The 10,487-nt window shown below is 39.9% G+C and overlaps 1 long non-coding RNA gene across 1 annotated transcript; it reads left to right on the top strand.

Annotated features, from left to right (window-relative positions):
* Nucleotides 1–2,110: 2,110 nt before the first annotated feature.
* LOC138354885 (uncharacterized) lies at nucleotides 2,111–10,100 on the top strand. The gene is made up of 2 exons (XR_011223699.1): nucleotides 2,111–3,827; nucleotides 9,794–10,100. It is a non-coding gene; the product is annotated as an uncharacterized lncRNA (long non-coding RNA).
* The last annotated feature ends 387 nt before the right edge of the window (nucleotides 10,101–10,487 follow it).

Below are 10,487 nucleotides of genomic sequence, written 5' to 3'. Positions count from 1 at the left end.
AACTCTCTGCTTCCTATTACTTAGGTACTCCCTTATCCACTGGAGCACCTTACCAGCTACACCTGCCTGTCTCTCCAGCTTATGTACCAGCCTCTTATGCGGTACTGTGTCAAAGGCTTTCCGACAATCCAAGAAAATGTAGTCCACCCAACCCTCTCTTTCTTGCTTAGTCTGTGTTACCTGGTCATAGAATTCTATTAAGCCAGTCAGGCAAGATTTACCCTCCCTGAACCCATGTTGTCGATTTGTCACAAAGTCCCTTCTCTCCAGATGTGCTACCAGGTTTTTCTCACGATCTTCTCCATCACCTTGCATGGTATACCAGTTAAGGACACTGGCCTGTCCTGTTCAGTGCCTCTTGCCTGTCGCCCTTTTTGTATATTGGGACCACATTCGCCGTCTTTCCATATTTCTGGTAGGTCTCCCGTCTCCAGTGACCTACTATACACTATGGAGAGTGGCAAGCAAAGTGCCTCTGCACACTCTTTCAATACCCATGGCGAGATCCCGTCTGGACCAACAGCTTTCTAACATCCAGGTCCAGCAGGTGTCTCTTGACCTCCTCGTAATTTCAAACTCTTCCAAGGCCGCCTGGTTTACTTCCCTTTCTCCTAGCACAGTGACCTCACCTTGTTCTGTTGTGAAGACCTCTTGGAACCTCTTGTTGAGTTCATCACACACCTCTTTGTCATTCTCTGTATACCTGTCCTCACCTGTTCTAAGTTTCACTACCTGTTCTTTCATTGTTGTTTTCCTTCTGATATGACTGTGGAGTAGCTTTGGTTCGGTCTTGGCTTTGTTTGCTACATCATTTTCATAACTTTTCTCTGCTTCTCTTCTCACCCTGACATACTCATTCCTGGTTCTCTGGTATCTCTCTCTGCTTTCTGGTGTTCTGTTATTCCGGAAGTTCCTCCACGCCCTTTTGTTCAGTACCTTTGCTTCCATACATGCCCTATTATACCATGGATTCTTCTTTTGCTTCTCGGATTTTTCCTTTTTGGCCGGGATGTATCTGCTTACTGCCTCCTGACACTTTTGGGTGACATAGTCCATCATATCTTGTACAGACTTAGCTCTGAGGTCTGTGTCCCAAGGTCTTTCCCTTAGGAAGCTTCTCATCTCCTCATAATTTCCCTTTCGGTATGCCAGTCTTTTGTTTCCTAGTTCTTTTTTGGGGGGAATAATTCCTAGCTCTACAGGTACTCAAAGTTCAATACACTGTGATCACTCATTCCCAAGGGCGCTTCCAGCTTGACTTCCCTTATATGCCACTCATTTAGGGTAAATATCAGATCAAGCATTGCTGGTTCATCCTCTCCTCTCATTCTTGTTGGATCCTTGATGTGCTGGCTTAGAAAGTTTCTTGCTGCCACGTCCAGCAGCTTAGCTCTCCATGTTTCTGGTCCTCCATGCCGGTCTCTGTTCTCCCAATCTATCTTCCCGTGGTTGAAGTCTCCCATAATTAGTAGTCCAGATCCATTCCTGCAACAGAAGCTGCTCTCTCCATTATGTTAATGGTGGCCATATTGTTTCTATCATATTCCTGTCTGGGTCTTCTGTCATTTGGTGGTGGATTATATATGACTACGCCTATAATTTTTTGCCCTCCAGTTGTTATTGTTCCTATTATGTAGTCACTGAAACCTTCACATCCCTGAACAACCAACTCCTCGAAATCCCAGCCTTTTCTTACCAGCAGAGCTACACCACCCCCACCTCTTCCTTCTTTCTCTTTCCTCATAACATAATAGTCCTGTGGGAACACTGCATTTGTTATTGTTTCCGTCAGCTTTGTTTCTGTGAGAGCTATTATGTCTGGGTTTTCCTTTAGTACCCATTCTCCAAGTTCATTTGCTTTATTTGTAATACCGTCTATGTTAGTGTACATTGCCTTGAGGCTCACTTTCTTCTGTCCCTTCTCAAATCTCCTCCTTGGTGAATGTTCTGCTGGTGGAGGAAGCTGTGCCATGGGTGTGAGGATTTGTGAGGTGGATACCAGGGTTGCAGAGGATACTGGGATGAGGGGTGGGGGGTCAAGTGAAGGGGGGAAGGACAGGGAGGGTATGGGGCGGGAGGACAGGAAGAAAAGGGGGGTTTTCTATGCAGAGGAGGGTGGTGGGGTTGCCCTCCCCGCTGGTGTTACTGGGTCGCTGGTTGTGGGTTCCCCCCTCGCCTCTGGGGGTGATGTGTTGGGAGCTGTGGTTTCCTGGTTTTCCCCTCTCGCCCTGCGCTTCTTCCTTGCTTCTGCCGCCATGGCCCTCTCCTCCCTTGCTTCTGCCGCCATGGCCCTCTCCTCCCTCGTCATGTCCCTCTGGAGGAATACTCTTTTGAATTCCCCCACATGTTGCAGGTGGCTTTTCATTGTTAGAATCGTGTCCTTTGTGTTCTCGTTTGCAAACACTATCTATGTTCTCGTTTGCAAACACTATGTGTGTGTGTGTGTGTGTGTGTGTGTGTGTGTGTGTGTGTGTGTGTGTATGTGTGTGTGTGTGTGTGAAAATTAGGATTAAGGACTTGCCTGAAATGCTATGTGTGCTAGTGGTTGTACATGAATGTAAGAACTCTTGTATATATGAATATAAAATGTTAAAAAAAAATATTAATTTTTTGATGGATAGATAAGTGCATAGTATAATGGGAGGAGAGCGGGGTGGGGAACGTAATATCTGATTTTATAAATTTTAACGACCATTTTTGAGACCTTTTTGGTTATGTGCTGTATGTGGGTGCTGAAGTTCAGTGTCTTATGTATATATAGGCAAAAGAACTGCCCCTCATTTGTATTGGTAATGTTAACATTGTCTATTTAAAGATGAATCTGATTTTATAATTTTCTACCAAATAAAATGTAGAAGGTCTTTTTCTATGTTTAGTGTAAGTTGGTTGGTTGACATCCTTGAGGGACATTGTTTTAGGAAAAATTTTTCCTATTTCAGTGGACACTGAGATAGGAACGAATATAGTCCAGAGCAAGGCCTTGAATACCATAGTGGTGAAGTTTTAAGTAAGAGGTAGTTATGGTTTACAGTATCAAAGGCCTTTCTTAGGTCAATTGAGAAGTCATTGTTCTTAAGGGCTGTTTAGATTATATCAAGCAAACTAATAATGGCATCATTGATACTCTTTTGGAAACGGAAGCCAAACTAACAAGGACTTTGTATTCATGTTGAATTTTACAAAGTAGGAAGAGAGATGTTTGTTAAAAAAAAAATCAAATATTTTTGAAAGTATAAGTAGATTTGATATTTTTCTTTGATTGTTTATGTCTGCTGTCTCGCCTCCTTTATAAAATGGCATCATTCTTGCTTTTTTAAGGATATCAGGAAAAGTAAGGCACTCCAGAGATTTGTTGACTCCTTCCAAGTGTTGCCTAGCCCAGCCCAGCCTAGACAAGGCAGGCTGGGCATCCTAGCCTCATGCAGCTTAGCCCCCACCTATCATAGTACATGTGGCATCCCAGTCCATCCTAAGTGATCATTACCTTACTGGCTGTGTTTTCTCTTCAGCCCTGAATGTAAAGTGGTGGAACATAAGCAGATACATATCAGGTCTTAGAGAATCTGTACTTCATACATTTTTAATAATGTCTCACAAATATTTAAATAATTAACAAAAATTGTATAATAACTTCATATTATTCTTGCAATGTATTTTTGCATTTTTTTTATACAAAATTTACATTTTAAAAAGATTACCTCTATTTTTAGATTGATGACTTGAAGACTACAGTGCCATCCACAGCAAATCATGGTCTTAAAATATCTCCTAGCAATGACGAGACCAATTTTCACAGAGATCAAATTTTTGCTAAGCAGTAGTCACAGGTAAATATATATTATATATATAATATTATATATAAAATTAACTACTTCATTGCTCAAAGCACCTTTAGGCATTCTGAGAGTTGTGCTATTTTATTAATTAATTAATTAGGCTATATTTTAATGTTTTGTAATGTTTTCATTACTTTTTTTGTTTTGAAACATAAATAGTTGAGTTTTGAAACATTTTGACATTAACTATACCTGAATATTTATAAAAAAAAACATATAAGAACTATGTCCTTGACAATTGCACTAAAAAGTTTTTGCCAAAATCAGGTACTCAGTGCAGTAGTTAAAAACTTAAAAGGGGTACCACCTCTGGTGCAAGATTAGAGACCCATAGCCTCAGAGAAGAAAATAAAGAGTACTCAGAGAAGGCCTTGAATAATAGGCAGGCTGTTTGTGTGTGTTTCGACGGTAAGCTTGCTGACACCATATGTAATTACCTAAGTGTAGTTACAGGATTAGAGCTACGCTCGTGGTGTCCCGTCTACCCAGCACTCTTTGTCACATAATGCTTTGAAACTACTGACGGTCTTGGCCACCACCACCTTCTCACTTAACTTGTTCCAACCGTGTACCACTCTGTATGCGAAAGGGAATTTTTGTATATTTCTTTGGCATCTTAGTTTAGTTACCTTACCTTGAGGTTACCTTGAGGTGCTTCCGGGGCTTAGCGTCCCAGCGGCCCGGTCGTCGACCAGGCCTCCTGGTTGCTGGACTGATCAACCAGGCTGTTAGACGCGGCTGCTCGCAGCCTGACATATGAATCACAGCCTGGTTGATCAGGTATCCTTTGAAGGTGCTTATCCAGTTCTCTCTTGAACACTGTGAGGGGTTATGCCCCTTATGTGTAGTGGAAGCGTGTTGAACAGTCTCGGGCCTCTGATGTTGATAGAGTTCTCTCTCAGAGTACCTGTTGCACCTCTGCTTTTCAACGGGGGTATTCTGCACATCCTGCAATAGTTAGTTTAAATCTATGACCTTTTGTTCTTGAAGTTCCAAGTCTCGGGAAATCATAGACATAGTGATCATATCACCTCTGTTTGTTGTCTTCTAGTTTTGGCATATTTAATGCCTCTAACCTCTCCACGTAGCTCTTGCCCTTCAGTTCTGGGAGCCACTTAGTAGCATGTCTTTGCACCTTTTCCAGTTTGTTGATGTGCTTCTTAAGATATGGGCACCACACAACCGCTGCATATTCTAGCCTTGGCCGAACAAAACTCGTGAAGAATTTCTTTAGTATTTCGCCATCCATGTATTTAAACGAAATTCTGAAGTTAGAAAGCGTGGCATAGGCTCCTCACACACCGTTCTTTATGTGGTCCTCAAGTGATAGTTTTCTATCTAGAATCAACCCTAGGCCTCTTTCTTTATCAGAATTATATAAAGATTTCTCACATAATTTATAGGTTGTGTGGGATCTATGTTCTATTCCACATTCCATAACATGGCATTTATTCACATTAAACTCCATTTGCCAAGTGGTGCTCCATATACTTATTTTGTCCAGGTCTTCTTGAAGGGCATGACAATCATCTGAATTTCTTATCCATCCCATTATCTTAGCTTTATCAGCAAACATGTTTATATAATTCTGTATTCCAACTGGTAGATCATTTATGTAGACAATGAACATTACTGGTGCATGTACTGTGGTACTCCACTTGTGACACTTCTCCAGTCCGATTGCCTCTGATTACTGCCCTCATTTTTCTATCAGTCAGAAAATTTTTCATCCATGTTAGAAGCTTACCTATCACCCCTCCAAAATTTTCTAGTTTCCAGGACAACCTCTTCCGTGGAACTCTGTCGAAAGCCTTTTTTATGTCTAGATAGATGCAGTCAACCCAACTACCTTTTTCCTTTAAAATCTATGTGGCTCAATCATAGAAACTGAGTAAATTCGATACACAGGATCTTCCAGATCGAAAACAATACTATCTGTGTGATATTATATAATTTCTCTCCAGGTGTTCTACCCATTTAGTTTTTATTATTTTTTTTTTAATCTTTTCACTGTTATACTTGTCAATGATACAGGTCTATAATTGAGGGGGGGGGGGGGTCTTCCCTGTTGCCACTTTTGTAGATTGGAACTATGTTAGCCTTTTTCCACATGTTTGCTATGACTCCTGTACACAGGGATGCCTGAAAGATCAGGTGAAGTGGAAGGCTGAGCTCAGATGCACATTCTCTCAGAGCCCATGGTGAAACTCCATCTGGACCAACTGCTTTGTTCTTACTTAGCTCCTTTAGCATATTTTCCACTTCATCTCTAGACACCTCTATACGCTCTATGATGTTCTCTGAAATTCTTATTGTGTCTGGTTCTCTGAAGATTTCATTTTGTATAAACACACTTTGGAACTTTTCGTTTAATGTTTCACACATTTCATTATCATTTTCTGTGAATCTGTTTCCTATTTTCAACCTCTGGATATTATCCTTTACTTGCAATTTGTTGTTTATTAATTTATAGAATAGGCCCAGTTCTGTTTTACTATCCATATTTACTATCCTGTTATCCATTATCCCTTTTTAAAAATTTCTTTCTGCCTCTCCCCTTACTGCTGTATAGTTGTTTCTCGCATCTTTGTATCGCTGGTATGTTTGGGGGTTTGGCTTCTTCCTATATTGATACCTGCTTGATGGGTTTCTGCTCTTCTACTCCCCAAGCCCGGCCCGAGGCCAAGCTCGACTTGTGAGAGTTTGGTCCACCAGGCTGTTGCTTGGAGCAGCCCGCAGGGCCACATACCCACCACAGCCCGGCTGATCCGGAACTTCTCTTAGAAAACAGTCCAGTTTTCTCTTGAAGATGTCCACAGTTGTTCCGGCAATATTTCTTATAGTCGCTGGGAGGACGTTGAACAACCACGGACCTCTGATGTTTATACAGTGCTCTCTGATTGTACCTATGGCACCTCTGCTCTTCACTGGTTCAATCTTGCATTTTTTTCCATATCGTTCACTCAGTACGTTGTTATTTTACTGTGTAGATTTGGGACCTGGCCCTCCAGTATCTTCCATGTGTATATTATTTGGTATCTCTCTCGTCTCCTTTCTAGAGAGTACATTTGGAGAGCTTTGAGATGATCCCAATAATTTAGGTGTTTTATCTCGTCTATGAATGCCGTATATGTTCTCTGTATTCCCTCTATTTCAGCAATCTCTCCTGCTCTGAAGGGGGAAGTGAATACTGAGCAGTACTCGAGACGGGACAACATAAGTGACTTGAAGAGTACAACCATTGTGATGGGATCCCTGGATTTGAAAGTTCTCATAATTCATCTGATCATTTTTCTGGCTGACGCAATATTTGCTTGGTTATGCTCCCTAAACGTTAGATCGTCGGATATCATTATTCCCAAATCCTTGACATGCTGTTTTTCTACTATGGGAAGATTCGATTGTGTTTTATACCCGGTATTATGTTTCAGATCCTCAATTTTGCCGTACCTGAGTATCTGAAATTTATCACTGTTAAACATCATGTTATTTTCTGCTGCCCAATCGAAAACTTTGTTGACATCTGCTTGTAGTTTTTCAATGTCTTTGATTCCATTTTTGTGTCTTTTGGTCTGTGGCCCTCTCTCAATTTCTGTTGAACCAATCCTGTTTTCTGGCCCTACATCTCTGTTTTGGTATGAATATTTGTGTGACTTCATTTTATATTTTGCAAAATTTGGCATACATTTAATTTAATTCCCTGTCTAGCAACAAGTCTGCCTAATTACTTATTAAAAAAAAATTGAAGTTCCCCATAGTGACCTCTCTCTCTTGAAATTCAGTTTATCAACTGTTTCAATGTCCCCATTTTCTGTGTGTGTGTGTTTGGAGGCTAAGCTTGCTGATACCATGTGTGTGTGTGTTTAGAGGCTAAGCTTGCTGATACCATGCGTGTGTGTGTTTGGAGGCTAAGCTTGCTGATACCATTTGTGTGTGTGTGTGTGTGTGTTTAGAGGCTAAGCTTGCTGATATCATGTGTGTATTTGGAGGCTAAGCTTGCTGATACCATGTGTGTGTGTGTGTGTTTGGAAGCTAAGCTTGCTGATACCATGTGTGTGTGTGTTTGGAGGCTAAGTTTGCTGACACCGTGTGTGTACTCACCTGTTTAAATAATAATAGGGGAGTGTACCACCTCTGGTGCAATTGTAGGGACCCACAGCCTTGAAGAAAATAAAGAGTATTCAGAGAACACCTTGTGGATTCTCACTGAACACTAATCTTTTCTTCTACCACCCCTCTTATTTTGTTTTATGCTGTATTCTATTATATATCATATAAATACATAGCCAAATGGCAATATTTATTATGTCTATACAAAAAGAAGACAACCACTTTACTTTTTTCTCTCCTTTGTTTCTATGTGGATTTTGTTGTGACTTCTACATCTTGGAGAATACATATCCGGCACTAAGCGAACTTTAGATGGATTTTTCTCTGTGAAAAACATTTTCTTCTTTTGAGATGTAATAAAAAATTCATTTTCTGACCGATTCTCACCATTTTTACATATGTGCAAAGTTCTTAGTGCTAAGGTTCCTAATGAATCGATTTGTCATAAAGCCATAACGTTTGGAGTTATAAATATTTTGCATATAAATTTGGCACATATTTGGATGGCCCCCCATTCAAAAAATATTTTACAGAAAACTATACTCTTGAACAATATTTTTCTCACTGGCAATTGAAAGTTATATGCCATTCTGAGACCATAATGAATAAAATAACAATTGGTGACATAAAATATTTAGAGCAATTTGAATTTTTATTTTTTTGTAACTTTTTTCCGTTCATGTTGTGATGTTGATTTAAAAGGAAAAGTTGGAGCATTTGCCATGAGGATTATGCACACAAAAAATTGAGTGTGTATGATGAAGTTTTGGTGCCCAAGCACTGGGCCCCTTAAAGAGGTAGTTATGGTTTATAGTATCGAAGGCTTTCCTCAAGTCAATGAATAGGCCAATTGAGAACTCATATTTGTCAAGGGCAGTGTAGATTATATCAAGCAAACTAATAATGGCATCATTGATACTCATTTGGAAACAGAAGCCAAACTGGCAGGGACTTAGTATATTGAGTTTCACAAAGTAGGAATAGAGCTGTTTATTAAAAAAAACTTTTTTTTGAAAGTATAGGTAGATTTGAAGTATAGGTATTGGTCTGTAATTGTTTGCCAGTTGTCTTGCCTCCTTTATGAAATGGCACCACTGTTATTTTTTTAAGGATATCAGGAAAAGTAGAACACTAGAGATTTGTTGAATAGCAGAGGAATGGGTGTTGCAAGAGCAGGGAAGCACTCTTATATATCATAGACATTATTTCATTAATGTTCTAAGCTTTGATTTTAAGTAATTGAATTATGGATATAATGTCTGTCAGGCTGATTGGTAAAAGGAGTAGAGTGTTAGCTGCCTGTTAGATATGTAGTAACATGTGTCTGGGTCTTTGGAATTTTTCTGCCAAGGTTTGTACAAATTCATGAAAAGAAGCTATTGAACTCATTTGCAATATATAAGTCTGTTGCAAGTGTGTAACTATCTTTGGAGAGTTTTATCTGCTTGGTAAGTGATTGTTGTTTAGACCCTAGGATGTTAGAGACGGCTTTCCATGTAATGTTCATATTTCCTTTTGCTTCTTTAAATCCATTCTCATTAAAGGAAGCTTTGGCTCTTTGTATTATATTGGTAATCATTGAAGAGTATCTCTTAACTTCTTGTTTTGTAACTAGGCAAATTCTATTTTGATTTTTTTCATATTCGTCTTGTTAATTGTTTCATGTACAGTATGCAACTTGTGGGCCAGGGGTTGTTTAATCTTTTGGCAGTTAGTTGCTTAGTGAGGAGAGGACTCAAGATGACTCAAAATGCTCCTAATACTCTCACAAATTTATATCAATGTAATATTTTGGAATCTTATAAAATAAAAGTGTATAACTAAAAATTTTCCTTTCCCATCAACAGGTCTTCCTCACTGGGCTTGCTCGGCTTTTGTGTTACTGGGAGGGTGCCATCACCGTTTACCCTTCAAGACTGACTCGTGCTGGCATTGCATTTGTGGACTTTCCCTTCACAGTAAACACACTCCTCCATATGGTGATTGTCCAGGGCAAGCAGGGTGTGACTGCCGTCTTGGAGAAGCAGAGTCTTCAAATATGAAGAATCTTCGTCTTTCCTATGTACGCCAGCTTCTGCCAGCCTTGCATTTTTGTGACTTCATGGCTCTTGGGCCTTTTTTATTTATTTTACATAATAAAAAACTTTATTATTGCACATGTGTTTCACAAGAGATCCTTAACATTTTAAGTATCATTTCAATAACTAATGTACGTCTTGTAACTGCTACTGTTAAATATCACCACAATCCTGCTATTATCAGAACCCTGGTCAGTTTTATCACAGTCAGGGGTCTTCTGTAATAATATCATCGCTACATAATAGCATGAACAAGTATATTTTGGCATTTTTAGGCGATGCTGTGGTCACAAGCTGAACAGCAGTGCTGTTAGCTCATGCTGCGTGCGTCAGGCTTGGTTGCTCACTCAATACTGAGGTCAATAACACCCAGGAGTTTGGCCCACGACTTTTTAAAAAAATGGTGTCTGTTTACAAGAGCCCTGATGAAGGTGTGGTGAACCCTGTGTATCCGCGGGCCGTT

Source organism: Procambarus clarkii, chromosome 65 (genome assembly GCF_040958095.1).
Source record: "Procambarus clarkii isolate CNS0578487 chromosome 65, FALCON_Pclarkii_2.0, whole genome shotgun sequence".
Classification (NCBI taxonomy): Eukaryota; Metazoa; Arthropoda; class Malacostraca; order Decapoda; family Cambaridae; genus Procambarus; species Procambarus clarkii.
Note: the sequence above shows the minus strand (reverse complement) of the source record. Positions and strands in the feature narration are given on the sequence as shown.